At 39.6% G+C, this 22954-nt stretch overlaps 2 protein-coding genes across 2 annotated transcripts in view; one reads left to right on the top strand and one right to left on the bottom strand.

The window, feature by feature from the left end:
• The window catches only part of PLEKHA8 (pleckstrin homology domain containing A8), a 92165-nt gene extending 83526 nt beyond the window's left edge, over positions 1-8639 (bottom strand). Inside the window, exons 1-2 of the mRNA XM_068549233.1 lie at positions 8416-8639; positions 5774-5936 (exon numbers count right to left, since the gene is read on the bottom strand). The gene's annotated coding sequence lies outside the window, so the exon portion shown is untranslated. The remainder of the gene's footprint in view (positions 1-5773; positions 5937-8415) is intronic.
• A 189-nt stretch (positions 8640-8828) lies between these two features.
• SCRN1 (secernin 1) overlaps positions 8829-22954 on the top strand; it is a 55387-nt gene continuing 41261 nt past the window's right edge. Inside the window, exon 1 of the mRNA XM_068549226.1 lies at positions 8829-8999. The gene's annotated coding sequence lies outside the window, so the exon portion shown is untranslated. The remainder of the gene's footprint in view (positions 9000-22954) is intronic.

The raw sequence follows: 22954 nt of genomic DNA, 5'->3' as shown, positions 1-22954 counted from the left end.
ATGACTATGAATTCTTACAGCAGAAAGTTAGATGGTCAGTAAATCTATTTTGTGAACATCTTCTCTACGAGAAATGAGAAAAGAGCTCCAGACTTTCCCCAAATTATTCTTCTATATTATTTTTTCAGAATTATCTACAACCCATCCCTTTAGAAGAATATAGTTGAGATTTAGAAAAAATAAAACTATTCTCTTAAAAATATATAGATGTGTATATGTGTGTGTATATATATATATAGTGCAAACTATATACTGTATATAAACTGTATGTATAAAGTATGTGTATGTATATAGTATGTGTGTGTATATGTGTGTATGTGTGTGTGTGTATAGTTTTGTACCAAACATAGCCATTGAAATGCTCTCTCTAGTACATGATTTCCTCTCTCTGGAAACTTCTTTACTGTGGAAGAAGTCAAACTTCCTTTTTGTCAATTTGAGGTCTGTCATCCTCTACTTTGCTCAATTTTCTGTGTTTCACTTATAATTTAGGTAAAATTTCCTAGTAGTTCTCCATGTAAAACCAACAATAATCTTTTTTTTTTTTTACCCCTTTAGCTTGAGGGTTGCCAAGGGGTTAAGTGGCTCCTTTTCATATGCATAGATTATTTTTAGGGAAATGATAAAAACTGTTGGAAGATTCCCGGAGATCTGCAACACGCAGCATGGTGTCTGTGGATTCCTTTGTTTACCAGTTCTTTGTGTCCCTGGATTGCTAATAAAGCCTCTGGCATAAAATGGATGCCTTTAGTGAGTATGAGTCAGCCAATAATTTACAAAGCCAATCTAAGTGCCTGTGAGCTAGACTACCATCCGTTTTATTTTATGATCTAAAAGCAAATGACATGAGATGTTAGCTGAGGTCTTATTTTAAAAATCCAGAGTAAAGTGAATGCTGTTCCCTTGGCCCCTAATAACAGGTAAATTATATCCCACTTGGGGGTTTCTGGGAATTTACAAGTCGTTTTATTAATTTAGAATTCCAGGCGGCAGTAGGATAAAGATAATTTCCTCTTCGGTAAACAGTTACAGTAAAAACAATTCCATGCACAATGTAAATTGAGGTATTGAGGGATAGTTTTCATTATTATAAAGAATGAAGTAAGGGTAGGGAGATCCTTTGGGGCTTAGTTCCAATTTCTTATAGCATTTTCTCATTCATTTGTTGGACTTAACTCTGCCGGAGTGCATTTTGTGTTAATATAACTCTGAATTTAATTTTTACCTCTGGGTAGGAGAGTAGGACATTATAACATTCAACCATGTATTGTTGGTTCTTTGCCCTTGTGATCACGTCTCCTGGAATTGTTGTGCAGCTATTTTGTGCAGCATACGTTCTCTTTGAGACATCCTAGATTTTTAAAAGTTGGTTCTTAAGTTAATAGCTAAATTTAATGAAATGGGTAATTATAATTGTGTAGAATAACCAAGAAGAGGAGTAGTACAAGTACGGGAGATTTGCCCTAAAATAAGAGACAGCATTTTACTTGTGGGAAAATAGGGAAGAACTTAAAGAGGATCTTGCAATGAAATTAAAGTTCTTGCAATGAAAAGGAGGATCTTGCAATGAAATCCTCATTTGAATGGCCAAATTTCTTCCCAGCATAATTGTTCTCTCCTGTTTTCTTTATACCAATGGTTCCTTGGGACTAATCACAAGTTTTTCCTTGCACTATTTTGGCTACATTTTATAACATATAATCTTTTACAAAATGTCATGCCACATACAGTAGTATTCCAGGTTTTCTGCTTTGAATCATAGTCTTTAAAGAAAATTAAACAGCCTACTAAAGTTAATTGATTCTCACATTAAGACTGAACAGTAAATCAACTCTACGCCCTGGAATTTTTTTCAAACATTTTACTACTATGGCAATAATTCTTTAAAACTATTAACTCTTATCATTCACCTATTTCCCCTGAACTGGGCAATGTTCTTTGGTTTTCAAAAAATATTTTTTGACGTGGGGTATTTTATTTCATTTTTTATAAGAATTAATTTTTAGTAGTTTTTTTTACAGTTCAATAAATCTTAGGACATTTGCAGAGTTATGCATCCATTACCACAATTTTAGAACATTTTCATCATCCCCAAAAGAAACCCCCATACCCACTGGCAGTTACTGCCCACTTTCCCCCCATCCCCTAAGCTACCAGTCTACATTCTCTATGTATTTGGCTATTCTGGAAATTTTATAATAATTTTTAAAGCTCAATCCTTTCTTTATATTCAGGGTAAAGAAAAATCAATGATCTGATAAATTCATATCGTGGTAAAATAATCTCTGCTTTCAATTTTTGTTTCAAAAAATATGAAAAGTGTGGGGACTTCCCTGGTGGCGCAGTGGTTAAGAATCTGCCTGCCAATGCAGGGGACATGGTTTCAATCCCTGGTCCAGGAGGATCCCACATGCCGCGGAACAACTAGGCCCTTGCGCCACAACTACTGAGCCTGCGCTCTAGAGCCCGAGAGCCACAACTACTGAAGCCCACGCCCCTTAGGGCCCGCATGCCACAACTACTGAGCCCACGCACTGCAACTATTGAAGCTCACGCGCCTAGAGCCTGTGCTCCGCAACAAGGGAAGCCACCGCAATGAGAAGCCCGCACACTGCATTGAGGAGTAGCCCCCGCTCGCCACAACTAGAGAAAGCCTGCGCACAGCAACGAAGACCCAGTGCAGCCAAAAATAAATTAAAAATAAAATATGAGAAGTGCTTTTTGAAATTCAAGTAGAACCAAACGCAGATTCCAGGTCTAAGGAATAAATCACTCTACATATGCAAAAAGTCAAATCCTTTGCAAATGTAAGAGCTAGAACCAATGGTATAAGAGATTTATTAAGAATAGTAAAAACCTAGGACTTGGTTTATGATTAAGGTAGAAAGTCAGTGGAAAGGAGGGTAAAGAATAATCAAGAATTTAAAAACTAAAATATCTCTCTATATCTAGATTATTCTCAATTCTCTGAAATTAATCCAACGAGAAACGAAATAATGCCAGTTTTTTGGTCTTTTATAGAACACAGAAGAGCACCCAAAACAAAATACTCTTTCTCTAGAGTCAGAAACTTCACACATTCTCTCAACAGGTGAAATCATTTTATAATCACTTATTGCATGAAGGAAGTCTTCCTTTAATTGAAACTAAAATTCCTACAGCAATTTAGACAGAACTTGTTTTTTCTGAAGAATTGGAAAATGACTAATAGTAACTTCTGATAAAGTCATATATTATCTCAAGTGAGCAGTGGTGTTAAAATTGTCAACATAAAAGGCTCAACATTTACAATTCAAAATAAGCTTTCATCTATTAAAAGGTGGCCTCAGGTGTCACTAGAATATTAAAAGCAAGCCCTATTTTAAAACCGTACATAGCATAAGGTGAACCTTTTCTACACATGTAAACTAGGAAAACATATCAGCAAGAAAGGATTAGGTTGAAACTGCTAAGTCTGATCAGAGAATCTTCTAGTCTGCCCTCTGATGATCATAAGACGAAGTTTTAGCAATTGTCCTTTAAATTATCTGTACAGTTGGCTAAACGCATGAATGATTCCTAGAGGTGCAGCAATGAATGTAAAGCATATATGATAATTTGTTTCTGAAACCAGGTCCAGAACATTCATGAACTGTTATTTAAAATTAAATAGGAGCCACTCATTGAAACGACACATTCGAATAACTGAACTGATAAACCCATCACCTAATTATATGAGTAGGATTTTACACCTTTTTGCTAAAATACAATTTATGGTTGTCTAAATTACATACCTAAAGGACTTGATTGATTATTTAAATTCTAAAAATAATTTTTAAATAGATTTGAATACTTACAATCTCTCAGTGTTGCCTATACTCAATATGCACAATAATTCTGTAAATTGTTTTAAGGGCATTTTAAAGGTTTGTTACCATGGTAACCAAATTCAGAAAACTAACCTCTTAAACATGGTTGTCATAAGATAAAGGCAGATGGCTGACTAATCTTAACTAGTGCTTTTCTTTCTCATTTTCCCATGGCTTCCTGTCAGCTTTCTTTGGTTCTCATAAGATTACATACAACGCAATTACATAGGCTTTCTTGCCCATACATAAGTGTCTCATTCACATAATTTTGTCTGTCATTCATCCCCATGAGAGTTGCCCAATGACAGATCCTTTTCCTCCTGCTATAATTACACACTAAAAGAAGTACTAAGTGGAAAATATCTCTATATGCAATGTGTTAAAGGCATTTCTCAATTACACATGTACTTCGGCTCCTCAAAATCACTGCATGGGGTTCTTTAGATAATCAATAACACTGGTTAGAAGAAAAGGCAAAATCATCATCAATGTATTTTTTTAAGTGGTCTAGGTTTGGGTAACCCTCATTTATGATCATCTTTTAAACTTGTTTATATTTCCCAACATGCTAGATTAATGTATTTATCTATGCATAACTCTTATGTTACCCTGACAGCAACATACAATATATGCATATATTACTTCTATACTTAATAATTTCCCTGCTTGCCCCTGACTTCTTGAGAGGTAGGACTGATATGCCTTTTTCACCTTTGTAGCAATAGTGCAATTGCTGGTACAGGTGTCCAATAAATGTCTCTTGTTATATCAGTATGTTGAAGAAGTTCCATAAGTAAACTATGCATTTTCAGTTCTTAAAATAATGACTCTAGTTGTATCAGGACATTTGGTTCCTTAGGGGCATTAAGATTAGTGTTCCTTGCCTTCCACATCTGCCCATGAAGGAAGAATTGCTATGGGACTTGCTCTCCTATTGTGAACAACTAGAAAACTGGGCAAAATATATGAAACTAATTTTGTCAGACATTGGACAACCAATGAGCAACTGGCAGAGCAGGAATGTGATTCTCAAGAGAAAGGAAACAAATGAGATAAGAGCTACAATTACCCCAGTTTTCTGCTTGGAGGCAATTCCTGAACTATACATGGTAAAAAGGAGGGAAACAAAACAGAGCCCAGTTCTCTTGTGGGGTTGAGGAAACAGAGATCAGAGTTCAGGGAGGTCAAAACAGCTAGAATTTGTGGGGCAGAGCTCTGGATAAGAGAAAACTAAGCAGAAAAAAACTTCAGAAACTTGCATAAAGGTTTCCTTGAGTCATTGAGTGAATACCAATTGCTGCAGGCATATGGTGAAACACCATAAGGTTGGGCAAAGAATAACTCCTGAGGAAAGAACAACTACTGGGGAGCTGTGCACAAAAAAATTCCCAGAGTTTACACAAAACTGGGAATTGTCCAAGTTCCTACTAGCCAGAATCACCTTACTGATTACATGGAACATTCATTAGAACCCATATGTGAGTCATACCTTAGTAAAGAGTTAAAGTAGTCGTAGAGTTAAAGTTACCCTAGAGCTGTGGTAAACAGTTTATAAACAAGTCTCAAATGGGTGAAGCCGATTCTTAAGAACAAAGTTTACAACCTTTCTTTAAAAGAAATATTTTTAAAAATTCATTACTCAACAACATAAAATTCACTAAGTCTGATATCCAATGAAAAATTATGAGAGAGACAAAGAAGCAGGAGATAAAACAACCAATAAAAGACTAAAAATAGAAATGATAGAAGTAGCATACAAAGACTTTAAAACAGCTATTAAAATATAAATATGATCTGAGATTTAAAGGAAAATGTGTATGAGAAATGGATGGTATAAAAGAACCAAGTAGAACTTAAAGAGATAAAGCATAAAATATCTGATATAAAACGTTCATCAACAGGCAGTGGCAGTTAATGCCTTTTACCGTGCAGCTTTGCTTCACTCCATCTGGACTTTTCTGAAGCTGTGGGAGATGGTCAGGTCCAGATCTCGACCGGGCCAGGTGAGGTCTGTGGACCTGAGGCGTCCACTGTTAAGGATGGAGAGGGACTGAGGGAGTCCTCGGGCCAGGAGAACTGCGAAAACCCCTTTGAAAAAAATAAAAACAAAGACAATGCTGCCACATTAAAAATGCTGGGAGAGGAGATGGGGGGGGTCACCAAAAAAAGAGAGGAAAAAAAAAACTTTCATTGACAGTATTAACCATTAGTAGATTAGATTAGAGACTGCAGGAGAAAAGATAAGAAAACTTGAAGAAATATCAAGAGAAATTCAAAATGAAGAGAGAAAAAAGAGTGGTGGGTGGGGAGGGAAAGAATAGATTCTCAGTGATCTGGGGGACAATATCAAGTGGTCTAATATATATATAACTGGAGTCTCTGAATTTGGGAGGGACGGGGTACAGTGGGTAAAATATTTAAAGATGTAATGGCCAAAATTTTTCCTAATTTGATGAAAACTATAAACGTACAGATCCAAGAAGCTTAGTTAGCCCCAATGGGATAAAAATAGGAAAAAAAACACCCCAAAACAGAACAAAGTGCTTTATAATCATATTGCTCAAAATCTGTGTTAAGGAGAAAACTCTTAAAAGCAGCCATAGGAGAAAAAAGGACATATTACGTACAGGGGAAGAAATAATCAAACACAGACTCTTCTTCAGAAACTTTGCAAGTCTTGTGACAATGTCTTATGACAATAGAATGGTACTTTTAAAGTGCTGAAAGAAATGAAGCTCTCAACCAAAAATTATGTATCCAATAAAAATGTTTCAAAAATGAAAGTGAAGTAATGACTTTTTCAGACAAAACTTGAAAGAGCTCATTATCATCTAACTAGCACCTACAACAGATGACAGCAATATCAATAAAGATGGGGTGGGGGATAGAAGTATCCTGCTGAAAGTGTTTTGCATTATATCTGAAATTATATTATTTGAAGGTAGACAGTGATAAGTTTAAGATGCATATTGTAAATCCTAGGGTAATCAACAAATAAAACAAGAAAGTATGGCTAATAAACCAATAATGGGTATAAGATGGAATATGAAAAATACTCAATTCTTCAAAAAAAGGCAAGAGCAAAAAAACACAAAAAACAAAAAAAAGAAGAACAGAACAAATAGAAGTAGCAAGATGTTACATTTAAAACCCATCATATTGATAATTACATTAAATATAAAAGGTCTACACCAGAGTTTCTCAACCCCAATGCTACTGATATTTAGGGACAGATAATTCTTAGTTGTGGGGACTTGTACTTTGCACTGTAGGATGTATAACAGCATCCCTGGCCTCTATGTGCTAGATGCCAGTAGCGGCCTCCCTCACCTCTGTCATTGTGACAACAAAAATGTCTCCAGACATTGCCAAATATCCCCTGGGGGCAAAACTGCTCCCGTTAAAGAGCCACTGATCTAAGAACTCCAATTAAAAGGCAAAGAGCATCTGACTGAATGAAAAGCAAGATCCAATATAAAGATAAAGGCTAAAAGTAAAAGGACAGTTTCCTTGGTTGGCCTTAAATGCAGTCAGGTCCCTTTGTGCTCCAAGAGTCTATGACCACTACTGCTCTATCCTGCAGTAACTGCACTGATTCCCCCAGCCCTCTCCCACTATCCATTCACTCCTGGCAAACCACAAGCACAGGCATAACATTCAAAGACGTAAAAAAAGTCTCCTTCCTTGCCCTGCATTGTCACCCAGTTCTCCTCCCTGGTGGCATCTACTATTTCAGTTTCTTAGGTATCCTTCCAAAGATAGTCCACGCATTTGCAAATGAGTACAGGCATATTTTTTCCCTCACAAATGATAACACATTTACACAGTGTTTTTGACATGGCTCCCCCCACCCTTAGTATAGGTTGGAAATCTTTCATATCAGTACATAGAGATAGATCTTCTTCATTTTTTCAACAGCTGGATAGCATACCATTGTGCTGATGTCCTGTAATTTATTTGAACAGTTCTCTATTGATGGGCATACGCTTCTAAACTTTGCTAGCACAAATAATGTAGCAATGGGTAACCTTGTACGCATATCATTTCACACCTGTGTTGGTATATCTGTAGGATAAATTCCAGAAATGGAATCTTTAGGTCAAAGACTATATATGTATTTGTTATTTGGGGAGATATTGCCGAGTTGTCCTCTACGGACTTTATAAAACTTTGATTTTTGCTAATCTGACAGGTGGAAATGCTACTTTGTATATGTATTCGATTTGCAGTTAAGTGAGCTTGCATATTTTTTCACGTGCCTAAGTGGTACTGCATTTTCTTTTCCTCTATACTATCTCTTCATATCCTTTGAGATGGTCTTTTCTTATTAGTTTATAAAAGGTAGAGTCTGTGCTCCGGTAACAGACGGATGGTCATGTCCTGACCAATGACCTTGACGCCAGCATCAACACACCTGTCACCTGTCTGTGGATTTATTAACCCAGGTTTGGAATCTTGGCTTTGCTACTTGCTGCGTGATCTTGGGCGACTTGCTTAACCTCTTTGAGCTTTAGCGTCTAAGTATCGGGCATAGAGTCTGGCTTGTCAATATGGCGCAGAACCGTACCTTTAAACCCAGGCAGGGAGTTGGCTTGGACTTGTGAGTCAACAAAGTACCGGACACGTTTCTCCGCGGGGAAAGCTTGCTTAGGCACAGAGGCCCGCACGTAGCAACCCAGACGGCGGAGTCCGAGAGAGGCGCCGGAGAAAGCGGGGCCTGACTCCTTAAAGCCCGAGTTCTCCCTTTCCAGAAAGCCGCAACCCCGCTGTGACCAACAAATAAAAATCGCGCAAAGAGCGAGCCACGTTCCACGGGGAGATTCGTCTTCTCAGCCGCCCTTTCTGCTCCCAGGCGCCCCCCCCGGACCAGGCAGAGCGCGTGTGCGGCGCGGCGCGGCGCGGCCCGGGTCCGGCGTGGGGCGGAGGCGGGGGCGGGCCCCGCGGTCACGTGAGCCCGGCCAGCTGTTAGCTGGGGGTGGCGGGCCAGAGCGCGGGGAGTCTGGGGAGGGGGAAGCGCCCGACGGCCGCCTCCGCCACTGCAGCTGCAGCCCTCGATGTCGCCACAGTGATCTCAGCCGCGGCACCACCCGCACCCTCGCCGGCCGCAGCCTCAGCACCGCAGAGCCGAGCCCGGAGCCCGCAGCCCCGCAGGTGAGCTGTGGCGGGCACCCCTGGGAGCGCAGGGAATCTGCAGTTGCTTCCCCCGGCGGGCTTCACCCGGATCCGCCATCGCCGTCCCCTGTGCCTCGTCGCCTCCGGCTGTCCCTCCAAACCCGCGGGTGGGAATCCCGCGGATGCTGGCTTGGGCTGTCTGGGGTCTCTAGGGGATCAGGAGAGAGGGGGCCTCAGCCCGGGGTTGGGGTGGGGGACTCCGGCTACAGGCTGCGGGGGCGCAGGAGAGGGCTGCCCCACCCCTGGGCGCGGGCGCTGCAGCCTGGTTGGAACCTGTCCCCGCTCTCCACCCCCCCCAACCCCATCCTTCCCACCACCTCTTTTGAACTCTCCTCACTCCCCCAGGCCGCTTTTCCTGTGTTTCCATTGCTTGGTATCCCAGTTGCTGGCCCGCTGGGGTGTGTGCCCAGTGCGGCCCCCGCCTTCCCCCCGCCCCAGACCGCTCCGGGGGTTCCCGGCTCGTACGGGCACACAGCTGGTGGCGGAGCGGGCCTGGCACCTTCCCGGTCGCACCTGCCGCGCGGGCGGGCTCGCGGGAACATGGCTGCCTGGCGGGCCCGCTGCCCTTGGCCCGGCTCTGCCCCCGCGTCCGCCGGTTCTGCGGTTGCGGTTGCCGAGTCGTGTCCGGAGGACTACCCTCCCCCTAAGGGCAAACGCGTCGGCTCTTGCTGTTGTCTGCGAGGGCCGAAGGACTTGACATAACACCGCCCGCCTCCTCAAGCCACACCCGGGGCGGATCTTGGGGATGGGGGGTGTCGGGGCAAGTTAAGGCGGTGGCGCCGGGGCACTTATTGGTAAAAGGCACTCGTATTTCTGAGATGATTATCCACTTCAGTTTGCCTTTGCGCCCTCGGTTCGCTTGTCTGTCTGGGCACGGATTATTGGGCGACATCACTCGTTGAGGTCTGAGACGCGTGTGATCTGCAAAGTAGGAGAGACACTTGAACTTTAGAGAATTGACGAGAACTAAGATTGAGGGGTTAAAGATGTCCATTCAACCCAAATGCAGAAGCAGTCATTTGCTGTGGCTCCAAAACTGTCCTGGTAGTATTCTGTTAAATAATACGGTCTTTCTGGATTTGCTGTTTAATTCTGGCTTGCAAGTGTCTTGGATTACGCTTGTAGTCCAGCTTCCTGATGGGTGTGTGTGTGTGTGTGTGTGCGCCTACTGTGCTCCAAGCCTGACTAGAAGATGCATCAGTTGCAGAGGAAACCTATGTTAATTCAAAATGGCAGCATGAAAAATCAGGCCAGGCGGAAGCAACACAGACCAGAGCTAACATCAGCTGCCCCCTGACTGAAGCATTGATGGGGGGATCTACGGGAGGGGAGGCCCTCCTGGGTGTTGCTGCAGCCGGCCCTAAGGGATAGGAAGTGATTCTTGCAGCAGGCTAGATTTTAGGGTGCTGCAAGGTTCTGGGGAGGTTATGTGGAAAGTTTGGGGAGTTGTAATTATCTTCAGGTGCAAAGACCTGATTAAAACTCTCTGTGATTTTGATCTGATTTTCTACAGGCTGCACTAAAGTTGATGCATCTGGCTGCCAATATCTGTTTGATAACTTCTGTGCTGTTTTGTGCCTACAAGTGGCTCTTAAAAGAGATGAGTGTCTGGTATAAACATCATCCAAGAACAGTACATATAACAAATACCAGGTTCTTAGAGCAAGTTTCATTGGAAGAACTGATTTAACATCACGAGCAAGCACTCAGGCACCAGAGGATGGTAAATTCTTGAAAGGTGACTCATTTTAGGGTTTTTTTTTTAACAGCCTTTTTTTCCCCATTTCACTGCTGTGCTGCCAGCCATCTTCTCTTTTAGCAAGGAGGAAATGCATGAGGAGGCAAATGTTTCAGGGATAATGGGATAGAGGGAGATTAGTGCAAAGGTCAGGAATGGTGGGCTGGAAGCAGCCTGAGAAAGCGCTGTGCTGTCAACCCCTCTTTACAGCCCAGGAGGCTGAATCCAGCGGGGTGAATGGACTGCACCCAAGGTCATATAGCTGGTTGGCAGCTGGCAGTGAGAACTAATATCCAGGTGTTGTAACTCCCCATTTTAGGGTTCCACATGCCACCTATCAAAGCCTGGGGGAAAAGAGCAAACCTATTATTATTAGCATAGCAAACTCTTCATGAAACCAAACTTTAACATGATTTAAAAATCTGTAGTATTTAAAGTAAGTGCTCACACCTTAGTTTCCTAACTTAAGCCCATTTAACTTCTTAAGCTGTGTCCACCTCATGTTCCCATTTTCCAGGGACTAGACTGCTTCTATATTTAAGCACCAAAACCATAATTTTATGGTTTTTACATTTTAGGATATGTCAGAATCTTTGAGGCGAGAAGTGCATTCTTTGATTAAAAAATTAGTTGCTTGTATTGCTTGTCTGGTTTTGTAAAGAAACCAAGGTGGGACATATAATAGCTTTTGAATATCTCTAACTTTAAGTAATAGTAAATAACAAACCTATTTTAAAATAACTTTGAAGCAGCACTGAAGACAGAGTCTTTTTCTAGAATTTGAATTTGAGTTCTCTGAGTCATATACCAGTGTCCCTAGCTCTACTAAAGCAGAACTAGAGATTGTGTGTGGGTTAGTAAATATATGTGCAGAGGTGGTGAGAACAGGGGAAATATTTCTTCTGAGCTTTCTGTACCGTCAACCCGGCGATCTGCAGAAGGAGAAGGTGGGTGCGCTACAAGGAACTGAGAGGATAATTGATGATGGTGAAGCAGATAGGAACTAGGTATGGATTGACAGATAATGTTGAAATGAAGACAGATGCTAATGCCACATGTGCCATTAAAACAATAACTTGCATTAGAGCATGAATGTGAAGGTTCATTCATTGAAATTCTCCCAATATGTCAAAGATATTTAAAATCACAAGTTTTAAAAAAAAGTAAACACGTGCAATCTGTGTTTGTTGGAAAACAATAAAAATACAAATAAGCCAAGGTTATTTTTAAAAAGCCACCCATGATCCCTTTATTCAGCAATAATCACTCATTCTGAAAGTTTGGGTATTTTCATTGGAGTGAGAGCCTAGGTTCGTGCTGTCTAATTCAGTAGCCACTAGCCACCGACCACATGTGGCTATTGAGCACTTGAAACATGGAGAGTCTGAATTGTGTTGTGTTGTGAATGTAAAATATACATCAGATTTCAAACATTTGTAGGAAACATTTGAAATATTGTGAGAATTACCAAACTGTGACACAGACATTTCAAACATTTAAAACACTTCATTAATAATTTTATTTATTTATTTTTATTAAAGTATAGTTGATTTATAGTATTATGTTAGTGTCAGGTATACAACATAGTGATTCAAAATTTTATAGATTATACTCCGTTTTAAGTTATTATAAAATAATGGCTATGTTCCCTGTGTTGTACAATATATCCTTGTAGGTTATTTTTAAATACATAGTAGTTTGTACCTCTTAATCCCCATACCCTTATCTGGTTCCTCCTTCCTTCGCTCTCTCCACTGATAACCACTAGTTTGTTCTCTATATCTGTGAGTCTCTTTCTGTTTTGTTATACTCATTTGTTTGCTTTATTTTTTAGATTCTCATGTAAGTCGTAACATACAGTATCTGTCTTTGTCTAACTTATTTCACTAAGCATAATACCCTCTAGGTACATCCATATTGTTGCAAATGGCAGGATTTCAGATACAGTTCATTAATGATTTTTATGTTGATTATGCAGGCATACCTTGGAGATAATGCGAATTGGGTTCCAGACCACTGCAATAAAGCAAATATCAAAATAAAGCAAGTCACATGAATTATTTGGTTTCCCAGGGCATATAAAACTTAGGTTTATAGTGTACTTTGTTAAGTGTGCAATAGCATTATGTCTAAAAAAATGTATATACCTTAATTTAAAAATACTTTATTGCTAAAAAATGCTATCATGTGAGTCTTCAGTGAGTTCTCTTTTCTGTATGCTAACATCAAAGGACACTGATCACAGATCACCATGACAAATATAACAATAATGAAAAACCTTGAAATACTGTGAGAATTACCAAAATGTGACACAGACAGGAAGTGAGCAAATGCTATTGGGAAAATGGCGCCCATAGTCTTGCTTCACTCAGGGTTGCCACTAATCTTCAACTTGTAAAAAATGCAATTATCTGTGAAGCACAATAAAGCAAAGCACAATTAAATGAGGCATGCCTGTATTTTGAATTAATATTTTGGATATATTGGATTTAAACAAAATATGTTATTAAAAGTAATTTCACCAGTTTCCCTTTACTTTTTTAGATGTGGGTCCTGGAAAACATAAAATTACATATGTGATTCACATCTGTCTTCCATTATATTTCTATTAGGCTGCATCGGTCTAGGTCATTAGCAGAAAGTGGAGGTTGGTTGCGGTGTGTGATACTGTTCATAGAAATGGATGCGGGAGGTGAGAGAAGTTTGAATAGACACTGGAGGGGAGGAGATGGGGTGAGTGGAGAATGACTGATGTGATGTACATGTCAATCACACCCACCTGTCCTCTCTCCCCCAGAAACTCCCAGCATCCTCAGGGCCTCCACCCAGTCTGGGATGGCGATGAACTGAACTGGGTGGGTGACTGGAAGGGGAGGAAGTTGGGGGCCTCCCAGCTTGAGCCTCATTGGAAGCAGAGTGAGGGAGCTTGAGGTGGTTAATGTTCCCTTCTCCTTCTCTTCTTAATGGTTATATATTTAACCTAAATCTCCCAGTGCTTAATCTACTACCCTAACGTGAGCTAGGTGTTCTTGAAGGCTCCCATAAGCATTTCTGATCATTGTTTTAAGTTGTATTGTTGCCCTCCTCTCTTGGTTGTATACATGAGTGCCTCTTCTTCTAGTTGATGAAGACCTTGAGAAGATCTTTTTAGCTCCATTTTCCCTTAGGTTGCACATGGTGCTTGTAGGTGGTTAGGGGCTCAAATTACATATCGGTAATTCATATGACTTCTTAAAAGTCCTAGTTAAAATGATGTAGTGATCAAAGGCTCTTCTGAATATCTTTTTCTCCTCTCAAAATGAAACCTTAGTGTATTTTAAAATTGCACTTAGCAGTGCCTAGCGACCTGAAAGAATTAAATGAAATGTCTTAAAATGTCCTTTCTTGAGCACTGAAGGAATCAGATTTTTAAAAATAATTAAAAATCCAATAAAGTAATATGAGCTTGTTATAAAGAAATTTTAAATGACATAAGTAGATGAAATGTGAAGTTTCTATTTCTATAGCCCACATTTAGTCCCACTTCCAACTCTCAGTTAGATATTAATCCTTCCAGGTCCTTTTTTTTCCTTCCTCCATTCCTCCCTCCCTCCCTCCCTTCCTTCCTTCCCTCCCTCCTATCTATCTATAGTATATACTTATAAATATTTGCATAAGTGGGGATAGTCACACCCACATATATATGTATTTACATACACACACTAATATGTTCGTATATATGTATATAGGTTCCTTTTTGATAATAAAATGGGATAAATTTCCTAATGGTAAAAACACAGCAAATGAGTCTAGCATTAATGGGCATTTGCAAAGTAGTTTTTAAGTCCATTTTGCTAGATGTAAAGTAACCCTATGGTTTCATACTAGCAAGATTTAAATTTCTTCTGTAGGAAATGAATGTTTAGCTGATTTTTTTACAGGGACAGAGTGTAAACCACTGTTTTAAGAGTGATTGGGAAGATTTTTTAAAATCCCAGTTTACAGCATTAACAGGTATGTATCAAATCATATTACTGGGAAAAGATGAGAATAGACAATCCATTATTTATATGGGAGAGGAAAACAGATGGTGGGAATAGGAAGGTCATCATTCAAAGCAACCTTGCCAAATTAGTGGACACAATGGCAGCAATGTCAGAAATGAGAACACAAGGAAATGAAAGAACCCTGGATGTGGCTTGTTCAGTAGCTCTCAGGTCTTTCCCATAGGGAATGCTTTTGGCAGCTAACCACATACCTGCCTATTTCAAACACATTCTTCTTCCTTTATCTCCATAATCATTACATTCCCAGAACCCGAATCTTTAAGAACAAACCTTTCTTGAATGTTTCTCTATTCCAGATACTCTGCATCTATTACCTCATTTAATCCCCATAACAGTACATAGTAGACATCATGGCCATGTTTTATAGATGAAGAACTTAGTAGTTGGAGGAGCTACACCTGGAATCTGGGTCTATCTGACTCTTTCTTAAAAAGCCATAATGTAACCTCTTGGATAGATTATTCTGACTGCACAGGTCTAGTGTATACTATTAATGTGATGTAAGTCATTTTCTTTCTTTCTTTATATTACTGTAAAAGATGGAAAACTCTTTCAACCTGCCATGTATTGGAAAACATCTTCCTTATAGTGAACTTGATCTGACTATATTTTTCTAATTTGGCTAGCTTGAATGAAAAATGAATCCCACTTGTACTATTTATCTACTCCTTCCTACATTAAAAAAACAGTTGTATCTATGAGAAATGGATGCCATTCAACTAATCCCTTCTCTTCCCCTCACTCTAAAATTCCTAAGAGCTCTGCCAAAAGTGATACTCACGCAGCCTGAGTTTTCTTTTAAGTGGTACCATATTTTAAATGCACCAGAGTGATGAACAGATCACTGAGTGTAGTGGAGTTTTTGAAGGGGGGCCTTGAATTCACATGTGTCCCAGCATTGAATGGACACAGAATAAATAATGAGCCATATATATCTTCAGCATTATTTTTCAGATGTGTATGTATTCTATTACCAGTTAGTACATACAAATGCATTGAAAGTGTTACTAAATTCATAACATATATTCATTACATATTTTTCCCAACCAACTACAATCACTCTTATGTGGGGTGTCTATGAAAATTTTTTGATGTTAAAAAGTTGGGAAACATGTTAGAATATTTCACATTATAGAGAAATTCTAGAGTGATTTGAAGAATACTTTTGTTAAGTGACCAGTTACCCCCTAATTTATCCTACGAAGCAATGTAGATTTTGAAGCACAACATTCCACTTGACTATAGAAAAGTCTACGTTTCCTTAGTTATTAAGCTGTCACGTGAATCATTCATTAAGTTGGACATTTTGCTTTATTCATATTTCTCATTGTCACCATATCTTGAAAATGAGGCAGAATCAGATGTGGCCAAAAGATAAAATGAATTCATTTGCCATGACTGAGCTGTGGGGTTCTCCTTAATCCCCGAGTCTCTGCCTTATTGCAAGGCCATATTTATTCGCGGCAATATATTGAGAAAATAGATTATTTCTATTGCAACTCTTCCTTTTCTTCTTTTTTTAAAGTATTTTCATTACAAATTCTGTATTTTCATGTGGGATGTTTGAAAGTACCTGAATATATATGTTAAGAAATTGCCTGTGATTCTGCAACCCAGCAATACTATTACTCTTAAAAATTTTGTTGCATTTCCTTATGATCTTTTTGCATCATCTACCTATATAATATACATAATTTGAATGATACCGTATATAATTTGTGTGACCTCTTTTTATTTCACCAGCTTGTTCTTACGTATTGATATATTTCCCAGCTTTCCATGATATGTATAGATAGCAAATTACATATCATACATTTGTTTTGTTTTGTTTCTGGATTCTTATGATCATCTAAGTGGCTGTATTTTGGGAGAGGGTGATGCATCAGCAGTGGTCCATTAAATTATCAGGGGTTATGGTGAAGTTGAGTAGTTGTTAATTACCTGGAATTTTGGTTTTACAAATTTGAAATAGACACTCTTTTCATTTCCTCTAGCTAATCACCTAAATTGCAGTAGTTTTGGAATGGAAGAGCAGATCAGTTTGTGATCATTTCAGTCATTAAGAAAAAAGCATCCAAAGGATATCTCTTAGCAGGTCCTACTGATTTAGAAATATTCAGCTACATAAAATATCTAGCTCTTCTTTTTTCTGGCTTAAATTCTTACTTTCTATCCAAGGCAGAGGAGTCATGGTCATTACCAAATGATTTACCTTGCATCTATGTTAAATGAAGAACGCTTTTTTTTTAAAAAAAGGTATTTTTAAAGATTTGGGTGAGACTTTATTTCTTTAAAATAGTGAAAACTGCAAAACATTTAAGTAACAATTAATAATCCAAATCTTCCTGATTATCATGTAGTGTGATTAGTCTGATTTCCCAGTTTTAAAGCCAAAGACCAAGAAAACACAGCCTCCTACATCTTTGTCATACTTCTCTCAAGTTACCCAGGGATGGGTTTCACCCACCTTCATCTCGAAGGCAGAGAGTATTGCTGCCAATGCTGTTGCTGAATTCAGCAACATTCAATTAAAATTAAATGGTTTCCTTAGAAATAAAATTGAGAAGCAAGATGGCAGAAAGTTGATGGCCCTTGCCTTAAGGGAGCTTATTGTACTCTTGTATGTGTGTGTTGAAAGTTTCCACACTCAAAAAAAAAAAAAAAAGCTGGGCAGAAAAAAATGAATACTACTTTCGAGAAGCAAAGAGGTTTAATAACCTGTAACAGTGGATATTCCACACCAGTCTGAACTGACTGCATCAGAATCACCTGGGCATTTGTTAAAAATATCCTTCCTGGGAACTCAGCTCAGACCCACTGAATCAGAATCTCCAAGGAGGGGGTGTCTAGGAATCTGCTCCTCAGACCTTCATTTTGATGTGTGGTCAAATGTGAATCCCGTGTATTGAACCACAGCTTGGGAGCACCTTGTCAGAATCAGATTTTCTTGCTCTTTTTCTCTCATTGAAGATGAAATATCGATACCCCTTCCCCTTCATTTGTTCAACAAACATTTGTTGAGGTCTTATTATGTGCCAGTCTTTGCGCGAGGTGTCAGGGAAATAAGGATTTACATACGTGTCCTTGCCCTCATGGGGCTGATAGTCTAAAGAGCAGAGACAGGCGTTTTAAAACTTGAGGGAAAGAGATATAGCAAGGTAGAGGAAACCAGGGGCTTGCCACTTCCCCCAGTGCGCTAATATACCAAGACAACTGAAATCCCTCCCCATCCTCCCTGCCCCCAGTAATCCTTCCTCAAAGAGATATCTGAGCCCCTAAATAACTTACTCATAAGTTATGACTCCAAGAAAGCATTTCCTGTATTAGATCAGTCCAGTGCTATTTCTAACCTTAAAAGAATTTTAAACATCTTATCATATGCATTACTTCTTAAGTAAAGAGAACAGTATGATAAACCTCTGTGTACCCATCACTCAGCTTCAGTCATTTTTGTTACCTAGAGAATCTTGTCTCATCTGAATTTCCCACCCTTTCTCCTCACCCTGGATTACTTTCATTATATCATTTCACATGGAAATATTTAAGTATGTATTTCTAAAAATATAGGCTCCTTTTTTCGGACATAAAAACAATATCATTGTATCTAAGACATTAACAATAATTCCTTAGTATCATCAAATATTCAATGCGTTCATATTTTCCCAACTGTCTTTTGTTTTAAATTTACTTTTTGGCCGCGCTGCGCAGCGTTCAGGATCTCAGTTCCCCAACTAGGTATTGCACCTGGGCCACAGCCGTGAAAGCCTGGAATCCTAACCACTAGGCCACCAGGGAACTCCAAATATTAGGAATATTACAATTTTTTTTTTTTTTTTTGGCCACGCAGCATGTCTCACGGGATCCTAGTTCCCCAACCAGGGATTGAACCCAGGGCCTTGGCAGCAAAAGCGCAGAGTCGTCACCACTGGTCCGCCAGGGAATTCCCCTCAACTGTCATAAAATTTTTGTACAGTTTGTTTAAATCAGGACCTAACTAAGTTCCACTCATTGCAGTTGGTTGATACATCTCTTAAGTAACTTTGCCTCTTCATCTTTTTTTTCTTGCAGTTTTTGTTGAAGAAATCAGATTTGTCCTATAGAGTTTCTCATAGTCTGGATTTTGCTGATTTCATCCCCATGGTGTCATTTGTATTCTCTGTAAACTGATGGTTCAATCTAGAGGCTCCATCATTCCAGTCTGATCCTTTAAGCACATTTTAGTTACACATTGGAACATGAGTGTGTCTGATGAGCCAGGGGCAAACCGTTGGTGAGATGGTGAACGAGCATAGTAGGGATTGGTGCAAAAGTGGCAAACCCATCCCCAGTGAGTAGTAGGAGGGAGGAAGAGGAACATTTATTGAGCATCCCACTGTATACGGCCACAGGACTGGGTACTTTCCATACGATCTCAGATAAACACATGTGCTGTGTTGTGTATGGAGGATCAGTCCCATTTTCACATGCGGAAACTCAGGCTCAGAGCGAGTTCATAACCTGCCTGTTTCCCACGGTTAGTGGGTGGAGTCAGGATATGAACAAGAGTCTGTTTGTCTCTAAAGTATGTCCTTCTCTTGCCCCTGTACACATGGGGCTACAGGGCCAACCAGGCATTGTAAATGAGCACAATTGACCTGACACTGAAAAAAGAAAGAACAAAAAAAGCAATAGCCCAAGGGTGATGATAGGCAGCGCTTCCAGTGGCCTCAGTGGTGGGAAGTGGAGAGGACTGTGGCAGGAGCCCCCCTCAGCTCCAATCCTGCTGTCATGCAAGGATGTGGATCCAGTGTTGCTAGGTCTTTTGAGTTTCCAAGAGACGCTAAGCATCTGAATTTCTGTGGAAAATCTCTAGATTTAAAAATGTTAGCTGCTAATTCTGATTTAAAAAAAAAAACCCCACACTGTTTAGGCCAGTGCTCTGGACCAAACCAAACGAATGTGCAGCCTGCCACCCCTGTACCTCCCCATGCTCCTAGGAAGTATGTCTGCAGAAGAGTGGCATTGAAGACTGCCTGAGTCAACTGTCAGAGGTAGGTGTTGCCCTTGGCCTTAGAGAAAGGGAATAGTAAGCAGCTCTTAAAAGACATCAGGTGACAATGGAGCACATCTTCAAAAGGTGAGAGAGCCTTTAGATACTGTAAAGAAAAAGCCAAGTTTCTGAAGTCTCATCTGTTCAGATCAGACCTTGACAAAGGAACAGCCTTCATCACGTACCTTTTTTCACCCTCACGGTGATGCGTCCTTACTGTGTCCCAGACAGCATTCTGAGCACTTTATGTTTCAGCTCATTTGAACCTCACCACAACCCTGTCATTATCCCTGTTACAGAACGGTAACACGGGGCTGAGATTTGAACCCAGGTTGCCTCCAAAACCTGCTTCCTTACTTAATACCCTATGTGGTCTTTCTTCCATTAGGTAGTTCCTCATTCAAGGCATAGAATGTTAGAAGCTGGAAATCACTGGCTGTGGAGTCCTAAAGCTTTATGCTCTACTGTCTTGAGCTTTCAGTGAAACAGAAGAATCTTTCTTTTTTTCAGGCAGAGCTTGATGAGTCTGAGCTAATTTACGTACCTTTTATCAGCTGGCGTTTACATCTCAATTCAGGTAGATAATTCCTTACCCAAACACCTATTTATTCTTTACTATCTCAATAGCAGATATAGGACAGGAAAATAAATTTATTAGTGAGTATCATTTGTCGTGTTTTCAGTTCAGTGGGAATGTCAACAATTTAAAAAATGACTTTATCGATAAGTAATATAACATAATATAATATATAATATAATATAATAAAATACATTCTTCTTTGCTTTTCTGGAAGGAGGTAATTCATAGACGTTGGCTTTAAACTTACCCAATCTTCTCAGTGAAGCCGGGAGCTTGGAGAGTAAGGACATTTGGGTTTCATTTCTTTGTGCAAGTAAAGGAACTTTGTCACAGTTATTTGCAAGAGAGTTAATAAGCCTATAGCTTATATAGACAGTCATTTTCTTCCTCTCAGGCAACTCAAGGCTTCCTTATTACTGGGTATGGTGACTAATGAGGCCCTCTGCAGCTTCACTGAGATAAAAGGGCAGGGCAGTTTGGCATTCAGGCGAAGAAAACCCCTACTTGGCTTGGAGCATTCATGCCCTTCAATAACTACTCACTGAACTTGAGGACAAAGACCTTCTTTCCCATGCAGCTTCCCCCCTCCTTGTCTAGACATTCTGTAAGCAGTCTCCTAGTTACAGAGGTGGAGTGCTGCAGCCCCCCAAGCCTGTACCCAGCCTCCTGTCACCAGTGGGAGGGTGTATGTTGGGAGACGCAGCTCCTGTGCTGTGAGCTCCAGGGCCTCTGGAGTTATAATTCCCAAGAGGAAGTCATGAATCCTGAAAGGACTTTGATAAGGACAATGATGGTTAGAAATTGAGCTTAGGGGTACTTTACCACAGCTGACAGCACGATATCTAAAGCTGTCCAGTCCAGTATTGTAGCCTTGAGCCACATGTGGCTACTTGATTTTTAAAAAATGTTAATTGTGGTAAAAATACACGTAACATAAGATTTACTGTCTTAACCATTTTTAAGTGTACAGTTTAGTTGTGTTAAGAATATTCATATTGTTGTGCAACCCATCCCCAGAAATTTTTCATCCTGCAAAACTGACACTGTGTACCCATTAAACAGCTAACTCTCTGTCCTCCTCCCCACTCCCACCCCTGCCTGGTCCAGCCCCTGGTAACCACCATTCTACTTTCTGTCTCTATGAATTTGACTACTCTAGGGACCTCATATAAGTGAAATTACACAGTATTTGCGTTTTTGGGACTGGCTTATTCTACTTAGCATAAAGTACAGATAAATGTACTTTGAAATATTCTTAACAAATATGTCCTAGGAAATACCTGTAAGTTTAATTGTCTATGGGGGTTAAATTGGAGTGTTTCATTAATTGGAACTGTTAGTTTATCGCTAACCTGGCAAGAATCCTAATTGGTATTTACCACAAAGAAGCCTATTCAGTAGACTTGCTCTTTAAGCCTGTTGCTTTTAAAGATTTTTACTTGAAACCCATAGTAAGAGAGAAATGTTGTATTGCAACCCAGTACATACATATACTTATATGTGTATATCTGAACTTAAAGTTTCTTGTACCAGCGCTTACTCTTACTATGTGAGATGCACATGTTCTTTTCTAAAAAATGCTGACCTTGTCCACTATATTGAGTTCATAACCCACAAAAGGGCCACAACATGCAGTTTGGAAAACACTGCTTTAGATATTCCTGGGTTCAGTTTTAGGCCTGTAGTATAACCCTGTACCCACATCCCCACCTCTGGATCCCCATGGCTCAGAAGACAGCTTCAGAATTGTGCCTCAAAGCAAGCAAGTTAAGAAAAAAAGCCATCAATCATGGCTTTATTTCCGAGTAAGCTTTGTTCACTGATTTTAATGCTGGTTTAAGTAGAGTGTAGTTATAGAAAATTCATTATTGAACGGTTATACTGTTTTCCAAAGCTGGATATAAATGAGAAAAAAAAATCTATGCAATAAATTTCCTCATTAGCTTGTGTGATTGGGAGTTAATTAAATTTTAGTTTATTTTTCTTTGTGGAAGAGATTATGACATTTCATAATGCTGTATAAGATTATAGAGGGAAAGGAAGAAAAATGGTAAAGTTGGTTTTTTGTGTCATACATGAATGATTTAACAGTTTATAAAAATCCTGTAAACAGAGATTTCAAAATGCATGTTTTATACAGTATATAGATGAGTTAACTTTTCAGATTTTTTAATCTGGTATGTTAGCCAGTATTTTGACAAATAATGGGGAAAAAATTGAGATTCCTGGAATTAGTTTCAAAAGAATTTCATCTCAGGGTGAGCAGAAAATTGGCTTTCTGATGGGCCAGTTTTTCTTTTCCTGTTTAAGGAGGCGACTGCAGGAGGCCTGCCCGCTATTTGTGTAAATAATAGTAATGAAAATTTGTGTGCTCCCTGAGTAACTCTGAATTGGGCAGGCTGTAAAGAAAAAAAAAAAAAAGGAAGAGAAGGTACTAGAGAATAACTATAATAATGCTGAATAAAAAACTTGTCCTAACTATAACTCAAATAAGAATTTGCCAGTTTTGAAATTTTAGATGTTGGGACATAGAAATAGAGC

This window comes from Eschrichtius robustus, chromosome 8, assembly GCF_028021215.1.
Source record: "Eschrichtius robustus isolate mEscRob2 chromosome 8, mEscRob2.pri, whole genome shotgun sequence".
In the NCBI taxonomy this organism is placed as follows: Eukaryota; Metazoa; Chordata; class Mammalia; order Artiodactyla; family Eschrichtiidae; genus Eschrichtius; species Eschrichtius robustus.
Note: the sequence above shows the minus strand (reverse complement) of the source record. Positions and strands in the feature narration are given on the sequence as shown.